Source organism: Protopterus annectens, chromosome 16.part0 (genome assembly GCF_019279795.1).
Source record: "Protopterus annectens isolate FY-2018-M chromosome 16.part0, PAN1.0, whole genome shotgun sequence".
Lineage (NCBI taxonomy): Eukaryota > Metazoa > Chordata > Ceratodontiformes > Protopteridae > Protopterus > Protopterus annectens.
The window spans coordinates 736,388,281-736,405,353 of NC_056750.1; positions in this window are offsets into that span (position 1 = coordinate 736,388,281).

The window sequence follows — 17,073 nt, forward strand, 5'->3', positions numbered from 1 at the left end:
TTATTTAATCAACTGTATCAAGACTAACTTTTTTTTAAAATGGAGTAGCTGTTTCTTTCTGTTAATTTAAAATAAGGTAAGCTAACTGGGATACATTTTCAATGGAGAAAGTGTTTATTTTTCCATTGTGGGGCTGAAATAGTGTTTGAAAGCCTTTTTACTTTTTTTTTTTGTGGACTGGTAGTTTAACAAGCATTTGCTGCTTGTCCTCCCTGGGAATAAGGTACCATTTCAGCTTTACCACTGAACTGACTACTGGTCTCATGGTTGGCCATTATTCCAGCTACAAAAAGAAAACCTTTGCCACCACACCAAGCTGGCAATTTGGTTGAACTGCAGGTAGTTGACTCTTCAGTGACCATTGATTGTACCTAAAACCACCCATGTTTTACCCCAGCTCCTTCTGGTGTAACACACACACACAAAGTAGTGCACGGGTTATTCACGTGCTCTACAGATTCCCATCAGTGGACAATGGAGAGGCACTCATTGGCCGTGGACAGGAAAAAAGAAAAGATTACCCTGTTGTGTCAGAACGCTGTGTCCATCCCTGCGGAAGCCGCTGCTGCGATTAGTAGCAGGGATGGCCCTATTTTTCCTGTCAAAAGCAAACAGAAAACAAAGTATGTAGCTACCCCTCCTCAAATTTCTTTGGACAGAGGTTTACTGCAACTCTCTCATGGTTTAATTCAGGCTACTGATTCTTCTTGCAAAAGAGTCTCTGGTAAAAGAAAGAGATATTCTTCTTTTCCACAACAGATCCAGGATTCTGAAGATAATGCAGAGACAAATTCAGTGGGCTTTGTCCTCAGATTTCTGATTCAAACTGAGAGGTGAGCTCCGTTTCTGATGTTCCCCGTGGGCTTTATTTTTCTCTGAGACTATTGCTAGAATGACCCAGTATTTTTAGTGGGAGAACACTCGAGGTTTATTAGTCTTTCAGAAAATACTGAGTTGATACAGAAGGATTTTCCAAAACCTACACCCATTCTTGGATTAAAGAATGTACGTCTTTCCTCCCGGAATTCCCCTGCTAGCCAGCTGCCCCTAAAAGACAGATAGGATGTTTACGTTCTTCAGTCTTATAAATTTTTATAAAGTATTCCCAAATCTGATCCAGCAGTGATGGCCTTAGTTGATTCCACTGCTGCTAAGCTTTTAGTTAATTGCAACCACATTCCTTCTTATAAGAATGGAAAAATTATAGATAGGTATGAGGATAAAGTGCATTCTTCTGAGACTCTGATTTTCAGATTTTTGATTTTTCAGGCTCTTATGTTAAAGTTAATTATGACAAATTGTGAAAGTATGATGCATTGTTTTATCTACAGTTTTTTTTGTGCAGAAAAATCCATTTTAAATAACTTGGTTTCTTTTTTCTACAGGTCTCTACTTATTGCTTGCAATGTGGATGTGACTGTCAATACTTCTTCCAGGGCTATGGCTAGCAATACTGTTTAAAGAAGGGCTTAGCTGCATGTTTAGAACCTACAAAATTACATAAAAAATACGTTTTTAAATTCCCTCATGAGATTTATTATTTGGTGTCTCTGCTGCAGAGGTGATCAAAAAGTGTAATGAATGGGCAAGCTGATCCAGGGAACGTCTAAGATTTTTCAGGCCTACTTTTCCAAATTGTCCAAGTGATTTTCTTTCTCCTCATCCACTTATGGCAAAAAAACAAACCGCCTCAGCAGAATTCAGGTAAACATATATTTGAAAATAATTGGTGTCGGGGGGGTTCCCAAAAAATAAATCACAAACCTCCCAAAAATAAGTACAGTCCCAGTAAATCTGAATGGTTATTCAAGACACCTTCTGACATCTCCCATGCTGGCCCTTTTTCTTTTCCAGAATTTCTGAATCACCATTTTTCTGTTTGGCAATGGATTGTTTAGATTAATCAAAAAAGAAAAAGCCAGCACTCAGAGGCAATTAAAGTTTTATTCCTTTCCCTTCAGACCGGTTTCGGTAACTAACCTTCTTCAGTGATAAAACATACATAATGCAGGGACAGTTTTTATACACAATGTGCATCCTTAATTGTGACTTCCCCCCATTAATTCATTCCAGCCTCAAAACACATACAAATATCAACCAGAATAAACATTTTAAATATATCAGATGCTATATTCAAACTTCCATTTATATCATATATATTTATTTGTGAAGTTACCAATCAGGGTCCTAAAGAGAAAAGACCCTCATAACTTGTCATTTACTACAGGATGAAATAGGGCACCCAACTTAATAATCCATTTTCTTTCCTTTATCTATACTAAAGAAAGCAACACAGGGTCTCAGTACCTCAGGGGAAGAATCATCTATGACTGACACAGACGGAATTAATATTAGTGACTCTCCTGACTCGAAAAAGGTATGAATTCAGGAGGGCCCTTTAGGAGACCAACCCATAGGGGTGGACGTAAGCACAAAGGTGGCAGGCTTGGAAAATCTATTACATTCAATGGTGAAGTAGGGACCCAATTTTATAATGTACATAATATTTCCTCATGTCTTATCAACAGATGAAAAAAGTTTATTTAATAAAGGTTTAGGGTTTGTTCCCAGTTTTTTGGTAGATGGACATATTTTTGTTTCTGATCTTTTTGCTTTCTGTAGAATTTTGAATCTAAAATTGTATTTTGGAACATTTAATAATTCTGAAAGAGCATCTGAATTTCATTTTCACAAATCCACATTTATTCCACCAATGAATAAATATGTAGGTATTTTTCAGGAAGCTGACCTAAGGGATTTACATTTTAATTTTAGTTCTGGTAGGAGCTTTAGATATAATCTTTTGAAAACCTATATTCTAATTCTGATATAATCATTCTTCCAGCAGATAAAGGTGGGGCTGTGGTCATAATGGATGCCAGTTATTACTGGAAAGAGGGAAATGAACAATTGTCCAACCCTCAGAATTATATTAGGATGTCAACAGACCCCACACCCAAATTCAAGGTAGAGATTGATTCATTTTTAAATCAAGCAGTGGAAGAAGGAATTATTGATGTGAAGACAAAAGAACAACTCATGGTACAGGATCCAGCCCCACAGTACCTGTATCTCTTGCCCAAAATTCATAAAAAATTGAATAGACTCCCAGGAAGACCAATTGTTTCAGGACAGGGATCTTTTACTGAACCCATTTCTGCCTTTTTGACATACTATCTGAAGCCATTATTATCAGGGGTCAGGGCAAGAATTAGGGATACCACAGAGTTTTTACAAATTATTCAGGACTCACAATTGGAACTGGATTGGCTTATGTGTACACTTGATATTAAATCCTTATATACCAGTATTCCTCATTGGCGTGATTACTTGCCTTAGAATACTGGTTAAATAAAGCTAATTTATATGCACCGGGATTTAACACTCTCCTCACATGTCTTGCAGAACATGTATTGACTAAGAACGTCTTCTATTTCAAGGGGGAATGTTACTGGCAACAGCAAGGAACAGCTATGGGGGCCTTGTTTGCCCCAATTTATGCTGACCTCTTTATGGGGTATATGGAAGATCAGATTATATATGATGTCATGCATAACATTTACCTCTCAGAGATGGATATATGGAGATGTTTCTTAGATGATTGTTGGTTGGTTTGGTGTAAGGGTGTGGACTGTTTGTTATAATTTTTGGAATATCTCAATTGTAATTGGTGGGGGATTGAGTTTACTGTTAATTATCACAGTAAAGAGATTAATTTTCAGGATGTCAATATTTTGAGACAGGGGGATGGTACGCTCAAGACATCCACATACAGGAAACACCCACAATACAATAATTTATGAAATGCAACTAGTTTACACCCCATACATACCATCAACAATATTTCTAAAACATAGTTTATGAGAATTAGAAGAATATGTTCTGCAGACATGGAATTTCATAATGCTAGGCATGATATTGAGGGTAGATGTATCAATAGGGGATATAAGAAATCAACAGTACAAAAGGCCAGTGATTGGGTGGCCAATTGTGAGAGATCTAGTTTATTGAATTATAAAGCTAAAACCAAAAAGAATGGATCAGGAACCATGATGTTGGTTACTACATTTGGCAGTAACATACATTTATTGCAGGATGTAGTCAACAAACATTGGAATATTCTTCGGGCCAATACAGATTTGGATCAATGTTTGCTAACAGATGCCAATTTTCTTTCAGAAGGGGAAGAGCACTTGCTTCCTATTTTGTGCATTATAAGAAAACTTTTTTGGATTATGTGAACCAACAACAACTAACCATATTGGGGGATAGGCTTGTTGGGTCACATCCTTGTGGACATTGCAGTTTGTGTAAACATAAGTTTAAAACTTAATCTTTTAGTAGTAAAAATACTGGTCAAATTATTGATGTATCATTTTTTGGGAACTGTAGCTCTGACTGGGTTGTCTATTTGGCTAGTTGCCAATGTTCTGCCTTTTATGTAGGGCAGACTTCTAGGCAACTAAGAAGTCTCATTTCAGAACATTTGAGTGATTTAAGTACTAAAAAAAATGACCAATCCATTGTATAGACATTGTCAGTTACACAGAACTGCTTCGTTTAGATTTGTCATTATTGACCAAGTAAAAGGTAATAGATCTATGAGGCAAGGTTGGCACACTATACTAACTCAAAAGGAAAGAAAATGGATTATTAAGTTTGGTGCCCTATTTCATCCTAAACTAAATGACAAGTTATGAGGGCCTTTTCTCTTTATTAAGGACCCTGATTGGTAACTTCACAAATAAATATAGGATATGAATGGAAGTTTGAATATAGTATCTGATATTATATTTAAAATGTTTATTCTGGTTATTTGTTTGTGTTTTGAGGCTGGAATGGATTAATGGGGGAAGTGATGTCACAATTGGGGATGCACATTGTGTATAAAAACTGTCCCTGCATTATGTATGTTTTATCACTGAAGGTTTGTTACCGAAACCAGTCTGAAAGGAAAGGAATAAAACTTTAATTGCCTCTGAGTGCTGGCTTTTTCTTTTTTGATTAATTTAATAGTTTGGTTATGCCGTGCACCAGTCATACTTGCTAGCTTTTTTGGAGGAATGGATTGTTCAGACACACAGGTTCTGAAAATCATTCATCAAGGTTACAAATGGCGGTGCAAGGAAATGTCTGCTTTCCAGGGGGTCATTCCTCATCTTGCACATAAAACTGTATTTATTCTGTTTTCCATTATGTGCTGCCCAAAGGAGTAATGGGAACAGTTTCTCTCCTTCCCAGGTGGGGAATGGGTTTTAATTAAGGATATTCATAGTGCCAAAGGTAAATGTTTGGAGAACAGTTCTGAATCTCTCTTTTCTAAATCTGTTTGTGATGGTGCTCAAATTTAAGATGTTGTCACTTAACCTGTTAACTCTTCTTACTCTTTCAAGTTTGGTCATAAAACCAGACTTATATCCATATTCATCCAGAGTTTCAGCCTTCAGATGTTTCTTAAGGTTGTGTGCGTCTGCATTACATTTTCAGTTTTCTGCATTACCCTTTGTCCTATCCAATACACCGAGTTAACAAAACATCCACCTCTGATTATAGTTCATAGCAGGCTACATGGTACCAACACTGTTCCATATTTACACAAATTCCTTATCTTCGCAGAGACTTTTTCTCCTAAAATATTTTTTTTATTTTCAATTAAAATAACATTTATTTTTAAATATCATTTTAAACTATATACAATATTTACAATAGCCTGACTTTCAATTATATATACTGTATGTTATTAAATATAAAATTAACAGATCAGTTATCAGAGATACAATATTGATTATTGAAGAGTGTCCAACAAAGATATAACTTTCTTCCAAGGATTATTTACCAATGAGCTGGGATAGATTCATAATTCTTTGATCTTTATTTCCAACAATGCAGTTGTCTTCAGTAAAGTGTAAAATTCTTCCAAGGTCAGGGGTGTATTTGAATTCCACCTTCTGGTTATACATTTCCTAGATATAACAAGCATTGTCCATAACAGATACATATTTGTCTTATTCAGGTAGGGACATTAATTTACATTTAGAATTATCAATACTTTAGTCAAGGTAAAGGATTCATTAAATAAAGCTTGCAAAAAATGATTGATTCCATTCCAATATGATTTAATTTTATTACATTCATAAAAATATAAATCCAGACTGCTGTATTTGACTTTTTACATCTCCAGCAAAAAACATTTGTAGTAGTACTGATCTTTTTAATTCTATGTGGTGTTAAAAATGCTCTATGTAAGTATTTCCAGTTAAATATTTTCCAATACTGTGTTAGAGGTGTAATTAACTGATAGTACGATGTTAATTTTAATTTCTTCTGTTAACTGCAATGACCGAACTTTTAAGAACTGCCAGTATGATGGTTTGGGAATTGTTTTATGTTATTAACTTTTTATATAGATTTGAAATGGAATTTTTCTTTTCACAACTATTATATATAAATTCATACAGAAAACTTATTAGATTTGGAATATCTTTAAATAAGGAATTATTAATCAATCTGCATAAATCTGGAGTGCACATAAAAATGCTTTGTAAGGTTAACCAGTCCTGTGTTGGGATATTGTAAGCAGTTTTTATCATATGTATATCTAAAACATTTTATTTATTTACACATTGAAAACAGCATAAGAATCCATTTTGTTTCCAGGAGGTTATTGTTTCCCTATATATTTTGTGAGGAAAGTTCTTAGTGATAGTAAATGGAGTTAATAGGTCAAACCAAAGTTTTACAGCTATGTTTGCTTTGATAAGTTTCCTAAAGGAATTGATGCAATGATTAATCAGTGTTGTTTTAGAATGTTGTGTTATATTATATTGTATACTTATGCATAGTATGTACCAGGGTTTGCTTGATTTGTCTACTATTAAAATTTTTTTAACAGATTAATTTGTTAATATAGCTATTAATTCTTTCCAGTTGGCAAAATAATTTGGGTTTATCCAGTCTATTGTAGTTTTAAGGACAGATGCTTTTTTTATATGTTTATTTCTGGGAAGTTCAATCCTCCTGGTTTCCAGGGTCTAATGTGATGAGTTACAGCAACTCTGTTCTTTTTGGGATACCATAAAAATTGTATCAAATATGAGTTTATTTCTTTAAGAATGTATATTTCAGAAATTAACTATATTGCTAATGCTACATATAGTATTTTTGGCAATAAGACCATTTTTATTAATTGCAATCTGTCTTCAAAAGTTAATATAATTTTGTTCCACTTTTCTATATATATTTTTATTTCAATAATGTTTTTATAATTTAATATTGTTCCATTTATATTTTTGCATAACACTATTCCTAAATAATTTAGCGTAAGTTCTTGTTTTCCTATGATGGATTTATCTGTAACTTGTAGTTCTTTTTTCTTATTAAAAATAGAAATTTTGATTTTGATCTATTAAAGTGGAGACCTGGAATCTTATAACATTTCTCCATTACTTCTTCTAGCTCTCCTAATATCTCTCTGTAGTTTGATAGGGTTAATAAATTATCATGATCAAAAAACATTATTTCAGATATGTACTGGTCATAGACTTCCATTCCTTTTATTCTTGGATTTTTGAGTATTATTTCTGCAAGTATTTCTATAGCCAAAGCAAATAAAATAGGAGAAAGGGGGCATCCTTGTTTAGTACCTTTTGTTATATGGATAGATTCTGATGTGAAAGGACCTAATTTAATGTAGGCTAAGTTATTAATATATATGTTTTTTAGTAATAAGATGAAGGGAGGAGGAAATTCAAATAATGCTAAAGTTTTAAATAGATATTCCCAGCTGAGGGAATCAAAGGCTTTTTCTATGTCTAATCTGATTACAAGTGTCACTATCTTCTTTATTCACAAAATATATAAAAGAGTAAGTATCCTTTTAATATTATCATGTGTGTGCCTGTTATATAAAAATCCAGTTTGATCATTATTGTCTTTGAAGTGGGATTTTCATTCTGTTAGCTAGTATTGACATGAATACTTTGTAGTCATTATTCAGTAATGCTATAGGTCTGTATGAGATGCAAAGGTCTGATGGTTTATTATCTTTTAGAATTGGTGTTGAGAGAATATTTCCACAATGGTTGTATTTTTGCTTCTGACTGGACTTCTAACAAAGTTTTATGAAAAAGGGAGATTACTGTTGAAGGGAAGAGTTTGTAAATGCCCATAATTATACCATCTATCCCTGGAGCTTTGTTAGATTTACTTTTTTTTTATCTTGTTAACAATTTCTTTGTAGGATATAGGTTTTTGTAGGTCTAATTTTAAATTTTCAGGAATGTTTTTTATATTGATAAGGTTTGTAATTTAAATCTTCTTTTTTGAAGTGTTCCATATAATGGAACCAAAATGCTTCAAGGATGTCTCCTATATCTGATACTTTTTCCTTTTTCTTTTCATGATATATACTACTAATGTTATTTGTTTTAGATTGTATTTTAATTCTTGTAGATAAGTTATGTAGATATCTGGGGGAGGTGGCTAAGCAGTTTATTTTTAATTTTTCCAAGGCTAGACAAGTTTTGTGCGTTAGAATTTCATTATATTTTTTAATTCCTCTTTCTTATTTGACTTCTAGACAATTCTGATTTTTTTTAGATTTTGCTATCAGGAGTCTGGATTGCAAGTCTAATGATTCAGATTCCCACTCTCTAACTTTGTTTTTGTACCAGCTAAGGGTCTTACCAAATAAATAAGTTTTTAATGAGTCCCAAAACATAACTCTAGTTATTTCTGTTCTATTATTAATTTCAAGAAATAATTGCTGTTCTGACATCATCCAGGGTCTGAGTTTAATTTTCATGATATATGATGGAATTCTACTTGAGAGGATTAAAGGTTTAAACTCTATTTGGAGCTTCATTATCAGAGAGTCATGATCTGAGAAGGGGCATGGAACTATTGAAAAGTTGAGGGTTTTTGTTTGTAAATCTTGAACTATGAATAATTTGTCTATTCTGGTTTGTGTTCCAAATCTATGGTCTTTATGGGAAAATAATAATGATTTATCATCTCTTACTTTAAAAGTGCCAATTAAATGAAATGAATCAATCCATGTTTTAAGGATTTTGAAATAGTTGCAAAGCAAAAAGACTTCTTGGTTTCAGAAGCTTCTAAGGTACAATTAAAGTCTCGTCCCAGTATAAGATTTCCTTTATAATTGTTGGAAATAAAATGTAGGTGTTTTTTAACCGTTCCTGCTCCAATTTGTGGGAACCAATATAGATTTGCTAAGGTCCATATTCTGCTATTAAATTTAATTATAACAAATGCTAGTAGACCTTGTCTTCATATTTATAAATAACTCTTGGAGTGATTATGTTTTTCTTCCAGAGAAATGATGCTCCTTTTGTCTTTGTTCTATAGGAGGATTGAGCCAAGACTGTATAGTCCTTAGGGTTCCAAATAAAGCTATCATTAGTCTTAAAATGTGTTTCCTGGTGAAATACTACTTGTGCCTTATTTAGATTTAAATATTTTAGTAAGTTTGATCTTTTATTTGCATTATTTAAGCCATTAATATTTAATAAGAATGTTAAATCCATTTCAAGTTATTGTTGGAAGAAACCTTTTGCTTTTTTTTATTTTGATTATAGTAGTTATACCATATTCTCTAATAACAATGGATGTTATTTTTGTGTGTGTAAACTTGGGAGTGTAATTTGATGTTCTTTCTTTAAATATAACTAGGGTAAAATTCTGGTCAGGCTTTAAAAAAGAACTTCAATAAAACATTAATTTTAAAGTATCCAAGTAAATATGAATTTCCCATTAAACATGGAATGGAAGTCATTCCTAATCCAATAGATAAATATATATCTATTGGATTATCATTCATACCTTTAACCAACAATATCAGCTGAGCTCCATGTGTTAATTATATGGAGAATTTTCTTAAAAGAGATATGAAATTCTATATTATTCTATTATTGTTCTATAGTATTTTATATATCAGGATGGAATGTTAGTAGTGTAAACAATTATGTTGACTTAGAAAATATCCAATATTTAGTTACCCTTAAGAGATCCCAAACATGTCAGATATGTCATTTTGGATAAATTAAATGCAACAGAGGAGCATACACTAAATAAGCCAACAACAAATAGATTATTACTAAAATAATTTGACTAAAAGGACTCTACAGGAGACAATGAGTGATTACCAATGAAATATGAATTTACTGCAGGTGTGCTGTCTTCCTTTACTTTCCCACTCTTCAGCTCACCAACTTCAACTTACACTTATGAAAAGACATGGCTTATCATTGGTATCCTGACTCAGAGTAGAGGTGCCCTACATTCTAGTGTGCAGTGTTTTTACATATTTATAGATTTACAAAGCAGAGTCTAAGAATAAACTATAATCACCCTAACAATTCCCATCCTGCATAAGGCACCTCCTGCTTCCAGAATGGGTAATCACATTAGGTCTTGAATGAATGTGAAGGTACCTTTATGGTAATCAAGACTTACCTTAGATAAGTATTAATTAAATAGTATTTAGAGCATCTTAGAGATTTTTTGGGCAGTTAGACTACAAGCCTCTCCTCCCTTGACCAAAAACAGAGATTTTCCTTCCCTTTCTTTCCCTTGTTTAAATCAGTACTAATAAAAGAAATTCAGCAAACATAGGTAAACAGAAATAACATTCAGTAGTCCATCTTGTACATGACTCGCAATCCATTAAACAAGTCAGTGACTAACATCACTTTAGTAAACATTATAAAGACACATTAGAAATAATTTCCTAGCTCTTTAAATTTTCTGATAACAATAAGCTATTTTAACTAAAAGTATAAAGTATTTCATTTTTTCCTTGCATGTATACATTTCTACTTGTATTGTACTGTCAATAGCTGTCTTTGAAATCTGTATAATACTTCATTTCAAATCATCCCTTTTTCAATTCAGGTTCTGTTTTGTCAAAATGGCAACAATATTTCAAGGGTACAATTAATATTTAGACTGTTTCAAATAAATAACTTGTTAGTTTAGAATGTATGATTAGTGCAAATATAGCATGTTACAAACTGGAATCAGCTTCCCTCTGAATTATCAACCCTTGCTTCAACTTCCCTCTTTAAAAAACATCTTAAAGAGCATCTGAAAACTCATTGGCTTTGTCCATGTGCTAACCCAGACTGATATCCTTTTCCCCTTCCTGCTCTATTCCTCTAACCTATGCCTCCAAAACTAATTATTACTCTTTTCTTCACAACATGACGATCAAATATAACTTCTTTCTTTCTTAACTGAGTTGTGCTCATAGCTTCTAGTGTGTTTGATATATTGTTTAGTATAACTTTTACTAAAATGTTTATAATCTATAATTTTTAGTGTTCTGTTGAATAATGCTGTTTCTGTATTGTGCTTTTATTATGTCCTTGTATATTTTATTTTGTCACTGTTTAGGCTGGGAGCTTTTCTCCCCAGGCCTCTACTGAAAATGGTCATAAATCCAGCTAGACTAGCCCGGTCAACAAATGTAAAAATATATAAAAAAAAATATGTATTTTTTCGTGTGCTCTAGAGACTGTCATATACAAGTGGCATATATAATGTAGCATATATAAAGCAGATAGCTTATGAATTCAGGTTGTTAAAGTAAATTAAGCTTATTAATCAGGCAGTTTCATTTAAATTCACAAGTAATTTGGGGACATTTCAGTTGAGTTTCCAGGAATGTGTAGTCTAATGTGAGCGAGTCCACTTTTCCTCATAAACATATGTCACAATTCATTAAACTAGGCAGAGTCTAACATCTGTCTAATAATCATTATAAAGACAAAGAATAGTAATTTCCTAGATCTTCAAACGTTCTTATATCACAAAATGTTGACAGTAAGCTATTTTAACTGGAAGACAAATATTTCAATACTTCCTTGTGAATATATATTTTTACTTTTACTGTAGTGTCAAGAACCGTCTCTGAAATCTATGCATTACTTCACTTCTTTCAAGTCATTCATTTTACAGTTCAGATTATATTTTATCAAAATGTCAATAGCATTTCAAGGGCACATTTAATATTTAAACTGATATTTTAAAAGAATAGCTATCAGTTACCAAGTGAGTTTGTACAGAATGTAAGGTAACTGCAAAGATAACATGTTGCAAAAAGTGATATGCATCTTTTCAGATGCTCTAGAGACTGAATTTCAAGTAACATATAAAATGTAGCTTACAGTGCAGACAGATTGTGAAATCGGCATGTTAAAATGAGTAATACTTTTTAATCAAGCAGCTACATTTCAGTGCACATGTAGTTTGGGAACATTTCAGTTGTGTTTCCAGGAATATGTAATCCTATGAGGATAAATCATAAAATATTTACAAATAATCCCATTTTGTATTTATTTTACCTTGTTTAGGTTGTTTCTTATTTTAATAACTAAACATTACTTTTTCTCAATATTTAACTGTGAGGCTAAATGCACTTCACAGATTCACAGTATCCTTAGGAAACTGCAGCAATTATTTACTGTTGCTATGGCAACGCAAACAGAATGTGAAGAAAGATTCACTTCTCTTAACCAACAGTACATTTTTCCCTTTTTTTATGCATTTGTTAATACTAAAAGGAAATAATTCAAAGGACATATGTACATGAATGGAACATTTCAGAGTTAATCACTAACATGTCCCCAATCCCAATAAGCATAACAGTGACTATCATTAATCTAATAAATATTGTAATAACATTTAAGTTCACTATTCCAATTAGTCTACCTTAAAACTAGATTTTAGACTATTAATCTATGTATAGATAGTGAGTTATTAAATATATACAGACTATATTAGTATAGTAAATAGGAGAGAATTTAGAAAGGGAGACAAGATGCAGTTAAAATAAATAATAAAAGAGAGAAGAGCAAAAGAAAAAACGAAAATTAAGAGAAAATACACATACTGTGTATGTTGATTTACAGTATAAATATTTTATGTGCTAAATAACCCCCCTCCTGTGAAAGAAAAGTACCCCGTTTTACATACCTGAGGTAATGTGAAAACTCTCGTGTAATCTATTTTCAAAAAATATAGATAAAGATTCTATTGTTAATTACCTTTGTTTTAAAATTTCAAGCAATAAAATTGGTCCTTTAAAGTAATGTTAAAACAATTCATATCATAGTAGATTCTTTGAGAGATTTGGCTATAACGGTATCAGTCTTTCACTGCTTCTTTTTGACATCTGTCTAGACATTTGTTTCTTTTGTTGTTCTTGACAGAAGGCGACATCCAATCTATATCTTCTGGTAAAGTAATCACATTATTAGTTTTAATAAATGAAGAGGCTTCCTCTAAGTCAATAAAAATCATCTTGTTGGCATACAGTATTTTTATCTTAGCTGGATATGCAAGTTGTGCATTGATGTTATTTTGTTTCATTAACTTTACTATTGGCCACACTTTTTTCCTTTGTTCCATTATTATAGATGAATAGTCGTTATCAAATCTTATCATGCTCTGTTTACATTTTAGAGATGCCTTCCTCCAAGCAGATCTTAAAATCAGTTCCTTGGCCAAGTATGAAAGAAATTTGATAATTATTGACCTAGGAGGAGAGTTTGAGTTAGTGACAGGTTTCTCAAGGGCTCTGTGTGCCCTTTCAATGCCAAAGGAAAGTCCCTCTTTTAAATTTAAAAAGCCAAGGATCCAGCTTGATAAAAAGGAAATAATATCCTCACCTTCTGTGTTTTCAGGTAATCCAAAAATCCTGATGTTATTTCTCCTCTCCCTATTTTCCAAGTCATCTACTTTATTAACTAACCAAGTGTTTTGTTTAAGAAGCAGTTCTTTCTGTGTTTCCTCTTCCTTAAGTCTACTTTCTAAGTCATTTAGAGAAACCTCTATTCCTGTTATACTTGTCTGGTGGTGGTGTAGCATTTTCTTGAGGGTGGCAGCCTGTTTTTGACTGCTTTTTTTAAGACTTTCCAGGTTCTCTTTAAAATCATCCATCTTCAAAGACAACTCCTGCAGGGTAGATGCCATCTGTTGTAGCTCCTTCTTTAAGGCAGCATCCTGGTGAGAATTCTTTGAGTGGCTCATTTTAACAAGTGAATATATCTCCAAGCTTTTTGACAGGAATTTATTTGTAAAACTTCACCAAAGTTTCTAATTATGTAAATTAGTCTATGTATAAGATTTAATACTTTGAAGAAAAAAAAGTTTTTCCTGTCTTATTTAACTAGTTATATGGAGTTCTAAAATACTGCTGCTTTCTGTTAGCCATTCAGCCCCCCCCCCCCTTTGCAGAGTCTTTTTCAAGTTATCAGGAATCTCCCTCTCTTGGGTGAGAGATCACTTGCACAATCTGGGATTCCAAGAGATCATTCAAAAGTCTTGAGTTCCTCTCAACAAGATTGTTTTCCTGAGATGTCAAATTTTTACCTCAGAGTTTTTCTTCTGCAGGAAAAAAAAAAAGATCTTAACTTATATCTATCTGTAAGGTTTTTCACTCAAAATTTGGCCATGGCAAAGGAATACATCAGGAATTAGGGACTCATGACATTTATGATTCTCATGATATCCCTGGCAAGACTCAACATGAGAAAAATACAGAGGTATTTAAAATGTCTTCAGTCCCAGCATTAGCAGTCTATCTTTTCAAATCCCACTGCTGCTTAGTTTGGCAGAGAAGCCTTTGGTTGGAGATAACACATCGATGAGTTCAGATCTCCCTCCATGCTGCAAAGCAGTTAATTACCACAGGCACTTCAGACTTTGCTTTTGGAGCAGTTTCAGGAAGGATAACAGTGCAGAGGGTGTGGGACACCAAAGGCAGATGGAAGCACATAAATATCAAGGAAATGCTTGCCCTGATCCAGGCACTCAACTCTCTGAACCATCTTTGGTCCCTTGAGACCTACTCAAGGAGTTACAGAAAGTACCAGAATCATGTGATGCATCAAAAAGCAAGAGGGAACCAAGTCATACCCCCCCCCTTGCAAACCAGGCTTGTTAGCTTTTGATATAGTTTTACAGCACAATCCCCTTCTCCATGCATCCTATATTTTTTCAGAGCACAATTGTGTGGCAGACAAGCTGAGCAGGACCACAGCAGATCCTCTCAAATGGTAAAAAGATCAGGGGGTCTTCCATGATTTGATCCATCAGTGGAGAATTCCTCAAGTAGACCACTCTGCCTCCTCTCTGAGCAATCATCTTGCAGAATTCTGTTCCAGAATTCCATGCAAGAAGGTCTAGAAAACAGATGCCTTTTCTTTGGATAGGAATGTTCCAGTATGCCTTTCCATCCATTCCACTAATAGCCAGTTTACATAAGATACAGAAAACATCCCACTAGATTATTGTAGTGAGTTCCATCTGGCTCAGACAACCATGGATCTCCCTTCTTTTGCAAATGACCAGAGGCAATCACCACAGGCTTCCTCACAGACTGGATTTACTCACACAAGACCAGGGGTGTTTTATACACCCTGACATTTTATTTTTATTTATTTTACATTTGTTGACCGGGATAGTCCAACTGGATGCATGTCTATTTTCAGCAGAGGCTTGGGGAGAAAAGCTCCAAGGGTAAGCAGATACAGCATTACATAATACCAGCATTACATATTACAAACAGACTATTTACAGTGACTGCATAAGTAAGCAAGTTAAACAAGTTCCACAGGTTAGAGTCAATCCCGAGCATAAATCAGGATTAAAATAAATTACACAGTAAACTGGTTAACAGATTTTTACATATTCTAGAGAGAGTTAGCTAGGCTTGATACATTGACATAGCCAGTTAAGTGCCAAATGTTGTTTGAGTCTAGTTTTAAATTGACCTAAGGTAGAAAGTAAGGTAATATCATCAGGAAGAGAGTTCCAGAGTCTACGTACAGAGTTTGCAAAGAGAGAGTCACCGGCTCTGTTATTAATTTTGCTAGTCTGAATTAGTAGTTTGTTAGAGGATCGAAGCAGTCTAGGATTGTTATAGGGTGTGATAATATTTTTAAGTGCAGGAGTATTGTCTGGATTATAGAGGATTTTATAGGCCATAATCAGTTGGTTATAGTGGATTAGGCTGGGTAGTTCAAGCCACCCAACCTGATTTAGATTGATGCAATGATGTGTCCTAAAAGGCAGCCCAGTGGCAAACCTGGCAATGTGGTTGTAGCAAATTGAGAGTTTAAGGACAGTCTTGTTTAAATTCGAGAGTAGAGGGGATGCATACAGAAGGGTTAAAAGAAGGTGAGAGCGAGCTATGGCAATTTTAGCTGGAGGGGTTAGGAAGGCTTTTATTCTGTAAAGTGACCCTAGTATTTTATTGATGGTTTTGATAGTTTGGTTAACATGTATGTCGAATTTTAGATCATCTATGATGACACCTAACAGTTTTGTAGAGGGGTCAGGGGAGATTATTGTGCCATCATTTGAATTCATGGTAAAGGTGAAATTGGTAGACCTACGTGTTGGTGAAAATAACAGCATTTTAGTTTTTTTGGGGATTTAGGATCAGACAACATTCAGAAAGCCAGTTTTCTATTGTATTAAAGGTGGTCAGGGTAGCTGACCATAACTCTATTGGAGATGTGGCCGAGCAAATAAGAGTGGAGTCATCAGCCTATTGGATACAGCTGACTTTTGGGATGACAGTATAAAGGTAGTTAATGAAGATGCAGAACAGAAAGGGCCCTAGTATAGAGCCTTGTGGTGCTCCAAGTGTGTTGGGTAGAAGATTAGAGAGTTTGTTCTGCCAGAGGACAGCCTGCTGTCAACCATCCAGGTAGGACTGAAACCACTGAAGGGCTCTAGTATCTAGACAGAATGTTTGCAGGGTGTGGATTAAAAGTTGATCAACCATATCAAATGCCTTGGAAAGATCCAAGAAGAGGGCTGAGGATATATAATTATTGTTGCGATTATGGTTTATGGTGTTGGTAAAGGCTAGGAAGGTGGAAGTAGTGCTGTGATGAGGATGGAAGCCATGCCAAGTGCCTGCCATAAGGTGATTCTGGATTAGGTGGTGCATGAGTTGTCTATGAATACATTTTTCCATAATCTTTGCAAGTGGAGAGAGTATAGCTATTGGCCTATAATTGGAGAATTCAGTAGAGCTGCCTC